Consider the following 7,135-nt stretch of genomic DNA (forward strand, 5'->3'; position numbering starts at 1 on the left):
AGAACCTCCTCAAGTGGGCCTCTCCAGACTCACTTGCACCCTCCAGGCGTCCTCTCCGGGCCAAGCTCCTCTTCCTGGCTGCGTCTCCAGGCCTGACTCCTGCCTCTCAACAACCTCTTTGGACTCAGTGCCTACCCATCTCCTGGCGTCCTTGGTCGGCCCACAGCTTCCTCAAGCCAAGCTCCCCAGGCCCAGGTCAGGCCTCACGGTGCCCCCTCCACGATGAGCTCCTGCCCTCCAATGGCACCTGCAGGACCCAAATGGTCTCAGGTCGGTGGGCTCCTCCACGCCAAGCTTGGGCCTCCCAGTGACCTCTGCAGGCCCAAATTGTCCTGAAGTCGGCATCTCCCAGCCATGCCTCCCAGCAAGTAAGCAAGCTCTTTTGGCTCAACTCCTGCCCAGCTCCCAACCGCCTTTGTAGGTCCCGAACTTTCTCCAGCCAAGTTCTTTGGGCCTCATTCCTGCCGCCCGGTGGCCTGTACGGGCCCAGCAATGGTTGGAGAACGGCCTCTGCAGGTCCCGCTCTTGCCTCCCAGGGGCCTCTCCAGGCCCAGCTCTTGCCCCCACGGCGGCCACCTGGGGCCAAGTCCCTGCCTGCCTCCCAGCAGCCCGCATGCGGCCCAGCTCCTCCCTCACGGTGGCCTGTTGATGCCCATGCCTCTGGTACCCTGCCCAGAGGCATGAGCCCCTGCCACACACTGGCCCCTCCCACGCTGAGAGAGGTCAACATGAGCCCCTTGCCTCACACCGGCCCCTCCCACGCTGAGAGAGGTCAACATGAGCCCCTTGCCTCACACCGGCCCCTCCCACGCTGAGAGAGGTCAGCGTGAGCCCTTGCCTCACACCGGCCCCTCCCACGCTGAGAGAGGTCAGCGTGAGCCCCTGCCTCAACAGGCCACCGTGAGGGAGGAGCAGGTTTGTATGCGGGCTGCTGTGAGGCAGGCAGCGACTTGGGCCTGGGAGGTCGTGGTGGGGCGAGAGCTGGGCTTGGAGACTCCCCTGGGAGGCAACAGCGGGGCCTACAGACTCTGTTCTCCAGCCGGAGCTGGGACTGTTCAGGTACTGGGAGGTGGGATGTGGGTCTGAAGAGCTTGGTTGCAGAAACTTCGGGGTCTACAAACGCAGGCGGGAGCTGAGCCAAAAAAGCTTGTTTGCTGGGAGGCAGGAGATGCAGCCAGGAGAAACAGCTGTGCCTGCAGAGGCCGCCATGCGGGAGGCGGAGGCCGGGCCTCCTCAAATCGGCCTCTCCAGACCCACTTGCAGCCTCCCGGCATCCTCTCCGGGCCCAGCTCTTCCTCCCGGCTGCGTCTCCAGGCCTGACTCTGGCCTCCCAACAACGTCTTTGGACTCAGCTCCTGCCCAGCTCCCAGCAGGCCCAAGTTGTCGTCAAGTCGGCCTGGAATTGGGCCCGGAAGAGCAGCAAGTCGGCCTCCCCGGGCCCAGCTCCGTCCTCTCGGCGGCCTCTCCAGGTGCAAAACTTCCTCGAGTCAGCCTCTCCAGGCCCAGCTCCTCCTGCCTCCCAGTGGCCTCTTTCAGCCCAGACCAGCTCATGGCTCTTGGCGGCCTTCCCAGGCCCCGCTTTTGACTTTTGGTGGCCTCTTCAGGCCCAGAACTTGACCTCCAGTGGGCCTTTGCAGGCCCGGCCTCCTGCCTCTCGAAGGCCTGCATGGGCCCGGACTCACAGCGGACTCACAGCGGACTCTCCATGCCCAGCTAGCTCTCGCCTCATTGTGGCCTCCCGAGTCCAAAGCTCCTGCCTCTCGGCCGCTTCGGCAGGCCCAGCTCCCGCCTGCCAGTGGCCTCTTTAGGCCCAGCTCATTCCTCACAACGGCCTTCCCAGGCCCCGTTTTTCCCTTCTGGCAGCCTCTTGGCCTCTAATTTGTTTATCTTTTGTGTATAAATCCCAAAATATTGAATTTTGGAATATTTCCACCATTATGTAAATATATTGGTAGGTGATTTATTTGGGGTGAGTTTCTGCACCAAGCTCGAATTTTTTATTTTATTTTCCTTATTATTTGGTGTTAAACAGGTTTAATGACGGTCATGGCAACTGTTTGGCACAATGAAAAATATCGCCCATGATCAACGTGTTCTGTTCTGGGGAAGGGGGCAAAGGCAGGGTGAATCACTTTCTTAAAAAGTATAGCTCAAGTTGGGAGTGCAGAGGGAATGGGGAGAAAACCCTCCCGCTGCCTGTGTCGAAGTGCAGGAGCCCCCACCCCCATACTCACCTGAGTCCAGCCCCTCTGGGGAAAGAAGGGGTGCATGAACTCCCCCTAGTCCACAGGCACCTCCCTGTGGCCCAAGGCCCTCTTCACACTCCATCTTGTAGCCCCAACAGGAGCTATTTTCCGAAAATAGCTTTTGGAAGGGTTGCACCAGAGCCTGAGCAGGGTGAGGTGGGGTCAGGCAGGGCTGGGAGTCAGGGCAGGGGCAGCAGCAGTGGACCCGCTATGCACACATCTTCTTCTCCAAGGTTTGTGTGCAGAACCTCCTGCCCATGCTGCCCCAGCAGCTTCAGTTGGCACCTGCCCCAGTCCAGCCTCTGGGACCCATGCAGCAGCTCCCAGCGGCCCTGCACCCACCACCAGCATCCGTTTCACCTGCAGTTGAAGATCCGTGAGGTGCCCAGAATATCATGTAGTCATCAGTCCCACGGAGCAGCCCGCGAGGCTGAGGGTCCTCCCACTGGACCGCCCCCCATCTGGCACCAGTACTGCCCCTGCCCCTACTCTCAGCCTCACGTGACTCTCGGGCAGAGGCAGTGGTGGGGCAGCCAGGGCAGCGTCAAGAGTCTGAGCCAGGTGAGGTGCAGTCAGGACCCCCACAGGGCTGGGAGTCAGGGCAGGGGCAGAACAAACCTTGGAGGGGAAGATGTGTGCATAGTGGGCCTGGAGGGCGGCTGTGGCCTAGTGGACGGGAAGAAGCAGTGGGCCTGGAAGAGCTGCATGATCAGGGCTGGCACTGGTCCAGGGTGCGTGCAGTGAAGAGGACAGCGCCTTCTCGGTCTCCGGTTCCCTGAGCCTGTCCTCGGGAGCCTGCCCCTACCTGAGAGGCCCTCCTGCCCGGCACCCACCTGTGGAAGCCCAGTCCATTCTTCAAAGCTGTAATCACTAGAGTGCCGTGGGTTGCAAGTGACAGATAACCAACTCAGAGTGGCTTAAACAATGAGGACAGCTGAGGTCTTGCTGCACCAGGGTGCACCAATGCAGCAGCCCCTCAGCACTGTTAGGGTGATGGTTCTCTCCATCTTTGCTTGTGGCTGTGCGCTTTTCCTTGTAGAGCAAAATCAAGTCCCGTTTCCTATTCCTAAGGGTGTCTGGGTGAGGAAGGTTCAGGTGCAAACCAAGGTCAGAATGACGCTGTCAGTCTCCATCAGCCAAGCAGGACCCTCAGGTCCTAGGTGGCTGCTGCAGGTCCAGGCATCGCATGTAACAATAAGGTCCTTGGCTGGGTAAGGAATTGGTAAGGACCGATTCCTTTTCTCGTGTCTCAGTTTAAGAGCGAGGAAACCTCTCCCAGAAGTCCCCAGGAGACCTGTCCTTTTGTCTCGTTGGCCAGAATTGGATCACGTGCCCGTGTTAAACCTGCCCTGTGTGGTTCACCCAGGACCGGGTCAGGACTGATGCCTGTGCAGGTCTGGAGCAAGGACAAGGCGTTGAGTCCACCACAAAGGTTCTCCATGTTAGGGGGCATATTCCAGCCCCCATGGGCTGTGGTGCCCCTTCCTTTGAGCCCAGAACCTCTTTGGCCCCAGTCATGTTCTACCTGGATCTGTGATATTTGTAATGCACTCGATGTTACGGCACCAACTATGTGGCAGGCTCTGTGTTAGGCACAGAGATACAAGAATGCTGAGAGGCAACCTCTGACCTGAGGGTGTTCATCAAAACCAAGACAAACAGGCGACCCCACAGCGAGGGACAGGGAGGCAAGAACCCAGATGGAAAGCTCTGGCTGGTGGAGGTCACTCACAGAGAGGGCTCAGCCCTAAGACTGGGAGGAGGGAGGAGGTGGGCTGACGGAAAAGAGGAAAGGGAGGTGCTCTTGGCAGAGGGACAGCTGTGTACGCAGGTCCTGAAGTGTCAGAAACTCAGCCCAGTGTAGGCAAAACAATAGAGCCAAGTGGCTCAAAGAAGGGGAAGAGACCTATGAGGAGGCCAAAGCGGTCATATCACACAAGGTCTTGAATGCCACACCAAGGAGGCTGAACTGAGTCCAGGAGTTGATGGAGAACCTTTCAACAATTTAAAGCAGATGAATGAAGATGTTTATAAAAATCTTAACACTTGTCTCTAAGCTCCTGGGAAGCAGGGATGATGGCTCGTTTCTCTCTGTCCCCCCTGCAGTGCCGGCCTGGCTGAATGGCTGTTTCCCCAACTATAAAATGCTTTCAACACAAGCTTGATGATTTTCTATGGTCCTTGCCACAGTTGTTTTGTTTTGTTTTTTAAACTATTTGAGAGCCTGACATTTTTCTTAAAAAAAAAAAAAAAAAAAAATCAGGGCAGATTTCCTATTCCCAAGGGTGTCAGGAAAGTCCAGGCACAAACCAAGGTTATGATGATGCTGTCAGGTCTCCATCAGCCAAGCAGGGGGTGTTCGGCCTTAGAGGAGCCAACAGGCACTTGAGCTTGATTTTCTCTGAATTAGCCCCATTAAAGCTCTGTAATTATCGACAAGTGGGTGACAACTCTCAAAGGCCCATTAGTGACCAACCCTCATGATTTTTCCAAAGATGCAAACTTCCGTGGGGTCATGTGATTGGAGCACCCCAAGGGCAGGGCACTGTGGCTCACAGAGAAGCACCTTCTCCTGCCCTTAGGGCCCTCCTCACGCCCAGCACAAGCCCAAGGTGCTTTTCCAACTCTGAGGGCTCTCCAGGGCAGCGGCTGAGCCCCCACTCTCCTTCCCCTAGAGCAACTCTGCTTTTCTTTTTGTTTCTTAGTTGCATCCTCCTAAGATTTCAGCTAAACAAAGTGGCCAAAAAAAAGCTTTTTGGACCAGGGCAGAGTGGCCCGTGTGTGCCTGTAATCCCAGCACTTTGGGAGGTGAAGGCGGGAGGATTGCTTGAGCCCGGGAGTTCAAGACCAGCCTGAGCAACGTAGTGAGACCTACCCCCCGCCCCCCCCCACACACACACCACTGTCTCTTTTTTTGTAAATATATTTTTTAAATTAGCCGGGCATGGTGGTGGGCGCCTGTAGTCCCAGCTACTTGGGAGGCTGAGGTGAGAGGATCGTTTGAGCCTGGGAGGCTGAACTGTGATCGCACCACTGTACTCCAGCCTGGGTAACAGAACAAGACCCTGTCTCAAAAAAAAAAAAACTTCTTGGGAGCCAGTAGGCTTTAAGGGAGAAACTATCAGGATGGAAGTGAAGAGGCCTAGATTCTGTGCCTGGGTCTGCTGGGCCACGCTGAGCAGCTCACCTCCCCTCTCTGAGCCTCATTTCTCTAAAGGGAAATGAAGAGTTTGGGCCATGTGCTCCGTAAGAGAGCTTCACCAGCCTCTCAAAATTGTGACTGAGCTTCTATTTATGAACTATCATTTCTTACAGACCTTCCAGTGGAGTTCAAAGAAATTCATCAGTCCCTTCCTGGTGACACACTGGGTGTGCTGTTCCTTCCCAGGAGGTGGTGACAGGTGTCAGTTTTCCCCCCAGGCAGTTGGAGAAGATTGCTGCCCTCCTTGGACAGGGGTTTCTGTAGAGCCAGTGCAGGGGCTCCTCCCCTGCAGGAGCTGGGTGTCCCAGGGGGAGCAGGCAGCCGCTCTGTCTTCTGGCTGTCCTTCTCTGGGGTTGGGAAACAGGCAGAAATGAGAATGTGCATTTTTACACTTGGGTGTCACACCAGATCCCAGCTCCTGGGAGCACCTGGAGGGCAAGTTGGTTTGAATGGACCAGCCATGTATGTCTGCATCTGCTGTTTGTGGGTCTCACAGGTGTGGCCAAGGCATGGTCCCTGTGCTCAGGGGGCTAATTCGCTGGGGGAACAAACCCCAGGTAGGCCTGACCTGAACAGCAGATCCATGTACTCTCATGTAAAGCCAACAGCTTCAGAGAATAACAGATTGGTGCATCTTGGGCTGTGGCTGTGTTCATTGCTGCAGGAGCAGTGGGATATACCTCCCTTCCTGCAGCCTCACCTGCCTGGTGTGGAGATGGCAGCTAGCATGCAGGCAGCTGAAGGCCAGCTATAGCCATTGCTGCTGCACACATACCCTGCTCAGGAGAACGTGCCTCAGGCTTCACTCAAGACCTAGTATTTATTTATTTTTTTGAGACAGGATCTCGCTCTGTCGCCCAGGTTGGATACAGTGGCACAGTCACACTCACTGTAGCCTCAACTTCCTGGGCTCAAGCGGTCCTCCCACCTCAGCCTCCCGAGTAGCTGGGACCACAGGCATGTGCCACCATTCCTGGCTATTTTTGTATTTTTTGTAGAAATGGGTGTTTCCATGTTGGCCAGGCCAGTCTTGAAATCCTGGGCTCAAGTGATCCACCCGCCTCAGCCTCCCAAAGTGCTGGGATTATAGGCATGAGCCACCACACCCGGCCATTTTTGTAGTTTTTGTTGCCATGTTGGCCAGGCTGGTCTCAAACTCCTGAGCTCAAGTGATCCATCCACTTCGGCCTCCCAAACTGCTGGGATGACAGGCATGAGCACCACACCAGCCACTCAAGGCCTGTTGTCTCTTAGTTTGCACACAGTTCCAACAAGTATCATCACCTGGTCTCATGGGAGAAACAATTATTGAATAGGTGAGAGCTGTCTGCGCCAACACAGACAAGTAATCTAATAGGAGTTTCAGGCTGATGTCAAAGGAAGAGGCAGAAACATGAAGAAAACCGAAAAGAGGGCCACCCGGGACCCTCTGGTGCAGGGGTTGCTTCGTGTCCCCTTTTGCCTCTGGACCATGACCGTGACATACGGAAGAGTCATCGTGGCCATAGCAATGACTCAGGTTATTCAGAAAAGTTTAAGTGACTATTTGTATGTTCTGTTCCCAAAGGCAGGGAGGGAAATGAGCCAATTGAGGACAGTTTCATTCCAGAATGGGTCTTAGAGAAGCCAGTACTGTTAGCTAGAAAATCCACCATAGGGATCTGCTCCTTCTATAATGATCTACTGA

Source organism: Gorilla gorilla, chromosome 1 (assembly GCF_029281585.2).
Source record: "Gorilla gorilla gorilla isolate KB3781 chromosome 1, NHGRI_mGorGor1-v2.1_pri, whole genome shotgun sequence".
NCBI lineage: Eukaryota > Metazoa > Chordata > Mammalia > Primates > Hominidae > Gorilla > Gorilla gorilla.